A 10,241-nucleotide genomic window follows, 5' to 3' on the forward strand; every position below is an offset into this window, starting at 1 on the left:
AACTTCCAGAAGTCAATTCATTCAGGAGAAAGTGCCAGAAAGGAGAGGGCAGATGCAGAGACCCTCCCGGCGGGGAATGTCCCCATTAAAGATTGTCTAGTTCAAATAACACACCAGGTGGGGAGGAAGAAGACGGTTTCTCAGAAACACTGATTAGGAAGCCGGTCAAACCCCCCAGGCCTTCAGGACAAAAGAGAAGTGATGTAGTGACAGGCCATCCTCGCTCCACCTGCAACCCCTCCCAGCACATCATGGTTCTGTGTGGCATTCATGTCTGTAAGAGAGAAAGCATGACCGAGATGGGCGGGTGTGGACGGCATGCACAGAAGGAGAGGAACATATGGAAATACATTCAGGCTTACCGAGAACCAATGAGAGGCCACAGCAAACAAGTTAGCATTTATGCCAATTACCTTCCTTTTTCATATTTTTTAACAGAGTCTGACACAGGGACATCAGAATTGTCTGTCCGCCTGCCCTCATGGCCCAGCTCACTCTTCGGCATCCCCTGTCCGGCCCCGCCTCCATGGCAGGGGAAGGGACCTTGACTTATAGGGTTCCAATTCATAGGCTGGGCTAAGCCAGTCAGATTCTCTCTTTTCCATATTCTAACTCAGAGACACAGAAATGCTAGGCTGTTGCTGGTGGATTTGGGGGTCTCTGTGTTCCCGGGGAGACTGGTATAGTGGTCCTGAGTACATTTTTTAAGTGAGGTAAGCCAGTGAGTCAGGACCGATCCCACCCGTTACTGACTGCATCTTTGAACAATTTACTCAGTTTTTTTCCATGCCTCAGTTTCTTCATCTGTAAAATGGGGATTATTATAATCCCTACAGCCAAGGGTGGTTGTGAAAATTAAGATAATCCATACAGATGATTGGTATGGGGCCTGGGTCAAAGTAAGCCTTCAGGACATGCGAGTGGTGAGTTACAAAGGGATATGTGCTCAGAGCTGAGAGCTCTGCTAGGTCCAAAGAAAGAAAGAAAGAAAGAAAGAAAGAAAGAAAGAAAGAAAGAAAGAAAGAAAGAAAGAAAGAAAGAAAGAAAGAAAGAAAGAAAGAAGGGAAGAAAGAAGGGAAGAAAGAAAAGAAAAGACCTGGGGCAGGGAGAGCAGAGAGAGAAGCTGGGACAGGCAGTCCCTGGGGAGGGACCTATTTGAGCTCCTGTTGGCTCTCAGTTCCAATTCCCTGAAGCCTGACTGTACTTGGCATCCAGTGTGGGATGCATCCTTACATGAAACCTCCTTCATTTACTTTTGGAAAGCAGTTTGGCAAGCCACATCAAACAGCACAAAAACAGCCTTGCCCGCTGACCTGGACACTTATCTTACAGAAATAATTAACGAGGAGAAAAAAGCCACAGGCACAAAGATGTCCAAGGCAGCTTTATTTATAATAATGGAACGCTGGAAGCCATCAAAGGCCCAATGATCAAGGAAGAGAAAAGTCCCCGGGACGGAATATTATGCAGCCATTAAGAATGACAGGTATTAAGAGTACATAGCAACATAAAATGGTTATGAAGAATAAATGAAAAAGAACAGAACACAAAATTGTAGCAGATTCTGCTGACGTTGGGTTAAAAAAAAAAAAGTATGTGTGTGGACAGGGCTGGCTAGAATTGCCAAAAATGACAAAAACAAGCTTACTCTTGGGCTCTCTAGAAGGAAAGGCCCTCTGAAGGGAAGGGTCTCCCTACCAGTCGTGCCCCCACCCCCACCCCCAGCACCCCAGCCCTGGAAAGAAGGATGGATGCCCACCCCCACCCCCACCCCCAGCATCCCAGCCCTGGAAAGAAGGATGGATGCCCTTGGAACTCCTGGTCCTCACAGCCTTCTCCTTGCCAGCCCCCACGCTGCCTCTCTAGGGGGAAGATGCTCCGGGCTTGGGCTACTGGTATTTTTAGCCAGGCCTCTTGCAGTCCAGTGTTCTAGGGTAAAAATAGCTGGGGTGGAGGGTACAGCACTAACTTTGCTGCTTTCTGCCTACCCCCCTTCCCCGGACCAGGCGCCTCCTTGTCCTGGAGTTTCGGCTTCCCGTTGCTTCACTCTGGCTTCATCCCATTTCTTGAGGCCTCAGAGGCCAGGGAGGAACGTTCTAGTCTGGTACATCTTGGAACCTTGGCGCTCATGGAGGCCATGCGTTCCATTTTATGGATAAGAAACTGAGACCCAGCTAGGATACAGGACAAGTCAGGAAGGGGTCGGCCAAAGGAGTCCCAGCCTCTCCCACGCTTCTTCCTTGCTCCCACCCCCTTGTTCTCACTTATGGGAGGGAAGAAGATTCATGTGGCAGCCCCAGGGGATGCGCATTTGACTCCTGGCAGTGGAATTGGGGGAAGGTCACTTTGCACCCCAGACTGCAGTTTCTACACCTGTGAAATGAAAGAGTTAGGTAAGACCAGCTCTTGAATCGATGAGCTGCCTCCCCTATCCCAGGCTGGAGGATAGACCTGCCAGCGTTAACTACCATCTTCCCAGCACCTGCCCGGGGCTGTGAATTCTGTTAGGCAAGGGGATGGCACAGCTCAAGGATTACCTGTGGCTGTCACTACCTCTCAGGTGACCTTCTCCAGGCACACATTTGAGGCCCCTCAATCTGTTTGGGTACCCTTCTTAAGGAATGAACACTAATTCTAACACTGGCTGGAGCCAAATCTAATCAAGGAGGTAAATCCGCCGGCAAAAACAAATCCTACAAGTGTAGTTGAAGGCAACATACATAAGACTTGAGGACAGTCAGCCGCTCGAAGCCTGGAACTCCTTACCACTCCTGCAGAGCATAGTTATTGTGGCAAGAAAGTACCGCAATGTACCTACCACACCACAGACTATCCCAGTGTGATGAGCTCTCCACATGGCCCCCGGCTCTGCTCCCCTCCTGGACCTCCCCCTACCCAGGGCACCTGTCCTGCTCTGCTTGGGCTGGGATTTCAGTCCACAGGGCTTGTCTCCCGACTAGATGGTTAGTTGCTGCACATGACCCAGCTCACAGCTCTGGAAGGGCTTAAAGGGAACCATCCCCAAGTGAGAAATCACAACACCTGGAGCCAGGAGACTTCAAGCCTAAGGGACTGGGGTAGCAAGCAAGTCACATCATCCCAGCCCCAATCTGCTGGTTCTTCTGGGGCATGTGTGCTCACATGAGTGTGTGTGTGTGTGTGTGTGTGTGTGCGTGTGCGCACGCGCCTGGAGCCCCATGAGTGCTCTTAAGTGTCCCCAGCATGGGGGCCCAAGCCCTCAGGAGTCTGTGACGATGACAGTAAGGATGACCCCTGAGCTTTTCCCTGTATTACAAACATTGACCTGGAAATTCTACCTGTTCCCTCATTTAGTCACAGCCTCTAACTCAAGTGTCAAATGTCTGCCCTTAGCCGGCACTTTATCGGTACAGTAACACCAGAAACTCTGATTAATTATTTCAGGAACAGGTTTCCTTCATTAATAAAATGGGGAAATGGATCAGGACATAACAAAGCGGCGGATTCGGTAGACAAAACATGGAACAGAGGGAGGGGCACTAATCCTGAAGTCTTGGGGTGGAGGGAGGGAGAAGCCCCAGATCAAGGACTCTAGAGGATTCTGAGTCAGAATTTGGAGGTCCTGAGAGCCATGATGGCTGGAGAGAGGTCTGCTCCGCAGCGAGTCCTCAGACTACATGTGAGATACTCTGTGTTGTCTGGAGAGGAGGTGGAGTCAGGCTGGGATCGCCTGTGGGAGGCTCCCATGGGACCAGCCCTCTGTCCCTGTCTTCTGCTGCTCTCCCCTCCTGGCAGCCAAAGGCAGAGGCTCGCACTCAGCCTGGCATGCCGAGGAGGGAGAGAAAAGAATGGGAGTGTCCTAACCCAGCCCATCTCTCAGCCCCATGTCACCCATGAACGGGACCAGTGGCCTATCCTGACGAGGCTCATCTGTGATCCCCGTAGCATTGAACTCTAACGCAGTGAGTCACCTGGCAGGCCCCCCTGGCCTAGCCCTGGGACTCCTGAACCCTCTCTGAAAGCCTGGTGTCCCCCGATATGTGTCTACCACATGGGGTCAGGAGGGTGGTCCAGACATTATGGTTTGGAAGCAAGAGCCTGGAAGCTTAGGTTTTCATCTGGACTCTGCCTCTATTAAGCTGTTTCCATTGTTTTCTGCCTCAGTTCCCCTATCTGTAAAATGTGAATTGCAGACAGGCTCTGGGTGTCTTATTAATCCCACTTACTAACTGACCTTGGGCAAGTTACTTGACCTCTTTTTTTTAAAGATTTTTTCTTTTTTTTTTATTGAGAGAGAGAGAGAATGGTAGAGAGAGAGCACGAGAGGGAAGCAGGTCAGAGGGAGAAGCAGACTCCCTGCCGAGCAGGGAGCCCGATGTGGGACTCGATCCCGGGACTCCAGGATCATGACCCGAGCCGAAGGCAGTCGCTTAACCGACTGAGCCGCCCAGGCGCCCGTTACTTGACCTCTTTGAACCTGTTTCTTTGTCTTTAAAATGGGGATGCTGATCCATGCCTTGCCTTCATCACTGGGCTGGTCAAGGATCAAGCGCCGTTGCTCTGCTAAAGTACTTTGAACATCAGAGGCTCCTCAGGACCGCAGGAGAGCATTCTTAGGACCAAGGACATCCCATACATCCCGCTTGGGTCAGGCCCCGAGGCCATAAGGGAGAGTAAAGGCGTGGCCCTGCCCTTTGCCACCCTTGGGTGTGTTAGGGAGATGGAAACAACCAGCATCCATTGTGACATGGAGGGTGACCCGGGAACCTAGGCACGGGAGGGGTTCAGTGGCTGAGAAACCCTGGGGACCGGGGCTGACTGAGGAGCCTCCTGGAGGAGGGGACTCGCACTGGGGACACCGAGGCTTTAACAGTAAGCCCTGGCAGTCATTCAGAGAGCGCGTGGCTCTGCTCTCGGCCACACCAAAGCCCTCAAAGTCCCTTTACTGGTTTTTTTGTTGTTGTTGTTACAACACATCATCTTATTTGATCTTGAAAACCGCCCATTTAGTTAGTTCTTATATATGCCCATTGACAGAGAGTTCCCCCAGCCAGGAAGGCGCGGGGGTGGGTCTCAAATGCGGGGCTCAAGAGGCCTGGTGTGGCCCCTCTGAGCATCCCCCAGATGTCTGCTGCCCTCCCCCTTTCTTTCCCCTGCCCGCCCCCACTCCGCTACCTAGCTACCTATACGCAACACAAATGCAGGTGGCTCCTTTTATGTCTCTAGGGATCAAAGGGTTGGCTTTGGAAGAAAGACATGCTGCTTGAAAGCCAGGTGGAGCCAGTCTGCACAAACGGCCTTTGCCTGCATCCTTCCCAGGGCTCGGGAGCAGAGGCCCCCTCCCAGAGGACGGTGGTGGGCGCCCACACTCCCCCGGCCCCTAGGCCTCCCCTCCCTCCACAACACACACAGCAGGGCTGAGGGGCCAGGCGCCTGAGTAACCCCCCCCCCATGCACGGTCTCACCACCTTTGTTGGGTAATGAGACTGTGGAACGTGTTGTCCCTGCCGAGAGAGGCGCCGGTCATGTGGGAGAGGGAGAAAGACAAAAAGTGACGTGGAGTGACAGAGAGACCGCCCACGCAGGAGGGGACGCTCTCAGAGACAGAGTGGGAGAGAAACAGGTGGACGGAGCCCGCGAGGAGGGCCGGGCAGCGGAAGCCTACCAGACAGGCAGCCGAGGAGATGCTGAGGGAGCAAATGGGGAGATGGCAGGGGTAGGAAGGGACAGGGAGAGGGGAACGGGGCAAAGACAAGAATGTGAGGGAGAGATTGACAGGCAAAAAATAAAAAGACAGAGAGAGAGAGAGAGAGAGAGAGAGAGAGAGAGAGAGAGATGGATTTTTTTTTTTTTTTAAGCCAGGCCAGAGACAAAGAAGGAAGAGCAAAGAGGAGGAAAGAGGCAGACAGCTCTAGGGCTGTGCGGATGGGCCAGCAAGGCAAGGGAGGGCATCCCGGCTCCTGCCCCGAGCACCCTGAATCCCTCACTGAGCAGGGTTCCGTCAGCCCTGCCCCTCAAGCTGAGTTCACCCCCCATGCCACGCTGCAGGTTAGCCCCTACGCTCCGGACCCGCGGCTCCCAGCCCAGGTGAGGCTCTCAGGCAGCTTCTGGGACAAGGTGACTTGAAGGGGAGCGACGAGAGCCTGAAAGCTAGCAGACCTCCAGGGGGACGGGTGGACGGCCCCTCATCGGGAATCTCCACGCCCCTTCCCCACCATGGAATCAAGTCTATAACCCCTAACAAAAAAGCCCCTGGGGGCTGGAGGCCAGAGAGGACACGGGGCTGGAGCGGGCAGGTAATTCTAGGGCAGGTACGTGCCACCTTCCTTCCGACCCTCCTGCAGACATCAGAACCGATCTCTGTGGCTGACCCCAACCTACACCTCGCCGCGCCTTCACCCTCTGTGCCGTGGAAGGACCTAGACTTTCAGAAGCCAGGACCTCTGGGTCCTCCATTCCCACCCTGTCACTGACTGGCTGGGTGACCTTGAACCTGTCACTTTTTCCCCCCTGAGCCTCATTTTCCTTATCTGTGAAATGGGAAAAAAAATCACAGTGCCTGCCTCATAGGATGGCTGTGAGGATTAGATAAGATTAAGGGGACCACGTGCTCAGCGCAGTGCCTGGCACAGAGCAGCGCGCCGTTGAGGGGGTCCCTGCCATGGCCTTGCCCGGAGCAGTAGCCATGGCCCTGCCATTGGTGTGGGCTAGGAATTCCCGCCCGCCTGGCTCATGCAGATGTTGTGAGGCCAGTAAGAGCTAAGGGATGGGAAAGGCGTCCCAGCCAGAGATGGCTGACCTCCTGGTCCATGCAGGCTCCTCTGCCCAGAGTATGGCACAGTGTTAGCCCATAAGACATTTAGGGGTCCATGAAAATGTTTTAATTTATTTTTTTAAAGATTTTATTTATTTATCTTGAGAGAGAGAGAGAGAGAGAGAGCACATGTGAGTGAGAGCGGGGGAAGGGGCAGAGGGAAAGAGAGAATTTCAAGCAGACTCTATGCTAAGTGAAGAGCCCAACGCGGGGCTCGATCTCATGAACCTGACATCATGACCTGAACGGAAACCAAGTTGGATGCTTAACCTACTGAGCCACCCAGGTGCCCCGATGTTTTAATTTATTTTAAAATGGAAAGGAAAAAATGATTTTTAAGTCAAATAAAATGTTTTCATATATAATATGGATATATTTGTCTTTATTCCAACACAGTTATAAAACAGAACTTTTGGCATTTGTGGAGGAAGGGGCTCACAAAGGCAAAAGTGCCTATGGCCCAGAAAAGTCATAATGTGGTCCCACTGACCAGTGCTGCCACTTAGTGAGGGTAGGGCAAAGGCACTCTTGGTGGCCCTAAAGGACCAGAGGGAATACACTTGGGCCAAAGCCCTCCTGGGGTCATACACCCTGGGAATTGTGGAAAAGGGAGAGAAAAGGGAACAGAGACATGAAATAGGAGCCCTTCACCCTCCGCCCTTGGGGAGACCAGACCAAAGGACAGAAATAGACTTATACCTCAGAAGACCCCTAATCTGAGGGAAAAGCCAATTCTCTGAGATGCAGCTCTGCCTCAGGGAGCCCCAGTCTAAGGGGAGACATAGACTTGTCCTCAGGGAGCCCCAGTCTGAGGGGAGACATAGACCTGTCCTCAGGGAGCCCCAGTCTGAGGGGGACACACAGCCCTGCCCTCAGGGAGCCCCAGACTGAGGGGGAGATACAGCCCTGCCCTCAGGGAGGCCCAGTCTGAGGGGAGACAGAGATCTGTCTTCAGGGAGCCCCAGTCTGAAGGGAGACACAGCCCTACCCTCAGGGAGCCCCAGTCTGAGGGGGGAAATAGCAGCCCTGCCCTCAGGGAGCCCCAGTCTGAGGGGAGACACAGCCCTGCCCTCAGGGAGCCCCAGTCTGAGGAGGGAAATAGCAGCCCTGCCCTCAGGGAACCCCAGTCTGAGGGGAGACACAGCCCTGACCTCAGGGAACCCCCTGTCTGAGGGGGAGACATAGCCCTGCCTCAGGGAGCCCACAATCTTACAGAAAAGACAAAATACAAAAATTTAAAACACAAGAAGCAGCTGGGGGGAAAGCCCTCGAAGGCTGTGTCAGAGGTAGCCATATGGCCATCAGAGAAGCCTGGAGAGAGCTCCCAGGTGGCTGGAGGAGGGCAGTCATCTCAGCAGAGATGGAGGCCCTGATCTGAGGCAAGGAGGGACGTGGAGGCAGTAGGGAAGGGAGATGCTGGCGCCGTTGTTCAGGAACGAGCCAAATGGAGAGGGGAGAACTGTGGGTCTGGGTACAGAAGGGTCTCAATGTCCAGCCAAGCCCCTCCACGCCGTACCCCCACCTGGGGCCCCCACAGTCCATGGCTATCCCTGGGGCATCTGTGTCCAGAGCTGCACAGGGACACAGGAGTGACTCCTGGTGCGGTCAGGTAACCGCACATCCCAGGTGTCCCCCGCCACCCGCCCCCAACCCCGCCAGGCGCCCTACAGAATTAAATTACCATATTGGAAATAGCAAAGTAAACACCAATAGGTAAAGTGCAAATTAAAGCCGTTCCTCCCAGATACCTTATTTATAGACCTGAGCTCAGTGGCCGCGCCCTCCTGGGCAGGAGGCACAGGAGCAGAGCAAGGCACCTGCCCCGTGCCAGCTTGTTCCCAGGACATTGAGCTTCTTTCTGGCAGGGGTGAGGGCAAGACCACTCTGGGGTCTGGCTACCCCGTACACCTGGCCTCCCAGGGGGTGAGGTGGGGACCACCTAGGTGACCCGGGCTTCCACAGCACGAGGGCCTTGGGGCCAGTGACTGGTTCGGCTTGCTATGAGGGAGGGAGTGGGGGCGGGGGGATATCGGGCCAGAGCTGAGGGGTACAGCGGCCATGGAACGGGTGTTGGAGGTTGAGATACTACAATGATGACCAGAGCTAACACTTACGTAGTAGTTACTGTGCTAAGTGCTTCCAAGCCTCAGCTTACTTCATCCTCGTGAGAGGTCCATGACTATCTCCATTTTACAGATGGGGATACTGAGGCACAGAGTCCTTCCATAACTCCATGGCTACTAAGTGTCCCATCAGGGATTTGAATGAACCTCACAGTTTGTTCACTTAACCATCATACTCTGCCACTCAGCTGCCTCTCCAGAGCCCTCCCCAACTGATTCGGAAGGCTGACTCAGTAGCCTGGTGCCTGCCAGCCTGGCACTCTCTTGGTCTCCAGTGTTTTCCCACCAACATACGTGCCAGCCTTCACGTAGGAAAGTGCCTGGCTCCATGCCTTGCCCATTGGCAGGCAGGTGGACCAGCTCAGTCAGGCCCTCCAGGGGCTGGGGGCAGAGAGACACCCACCCACACACACTCTCCCTGGCCCGCAGCCCTCCCCAGGCCTGCCCCCAGTCCCTGCTGCATCGGCAAGGGTGGCAGGCTGAGGCCATGGGACAGAGCACACGTCCCTGCAATGTCGGCCTGATTGGGGTAAAGCATGACCTTGGCCTTGTTGGCGTGGTACTCTAACCCACGGAGCACGAGGCCACGGATGGTTAGCCACAGGTTTATTAGTGGAAGGAGGATGCCGGGCCAGGGCCAGGACACCAATTTGCTCATCCCACCAGACCTGGGAGAGCTGTCACCATCTTGGCGGCGGGGAGCCAGGAACAGAAGCTGTGGGCTTGGCAAGAGGGCGGACGGGAAGGGGAAACGGCCACATTCTGTAAAGAAGAGAAAAGGCTCGCCAAAGCCTCATGCTCTCAGCCAATCAGCTGCACATCCGAGAGCTGTTTCCAGTTGGAACTCAAAGGACACCAGCAGACTGACCCTTTGCAAATATCCCCCACTGCCCGGCAAACACCCCATGCTAAAAATAGCCCCTGTCCTGAGGAGGCAGGCTGGAGGCACTGGCCAAGGGACAGGCAGGCCCAGGGGGCGAGCTCAGCCTGGCTCCCACTGGACACACACCTGTCAGGGTCCCCACCTTTTCTTGCTGGGAGCTCCTTATCTATTTGGTGGGGGGGCAGGGATAGGACTCTAGCAGTTAGAGATTAAGAGGCAGCAGGTAGGCTGGGAAGTGCTCCACGAGGCATGGGGCCTTGGCAAAGTCCCTTCCCCCATTCGGGACTCAGCTTCTCCATCTGCACAGAGGGGACAGCAAACCCGCCTAGTCCGAGAGCAGGAGCCATGTGAAGACGGCCAGGGTTGCCACTCAGCTGCCTCTCCAGAGCCCTCCCCAGCCGATTCGGAAGGCTGACTCAGGAGCCTGGTGCCTGCCAGCCTG

The sequence above is a fragment of the Zalophus californianus genome, chromosome 7, assembly GCF_009762305.2.
Source record: "Zalophus californianus isolate mZalCal1 chromosome 7, mZalCal1.pri.v2, whole genome shotgun sequence".
Lineage (NCBI taxonomy): Eukaryota > Metazoa > Chordata > Mammalia > Carnivora > Otariidae > Zalophus > Zalophus californianus.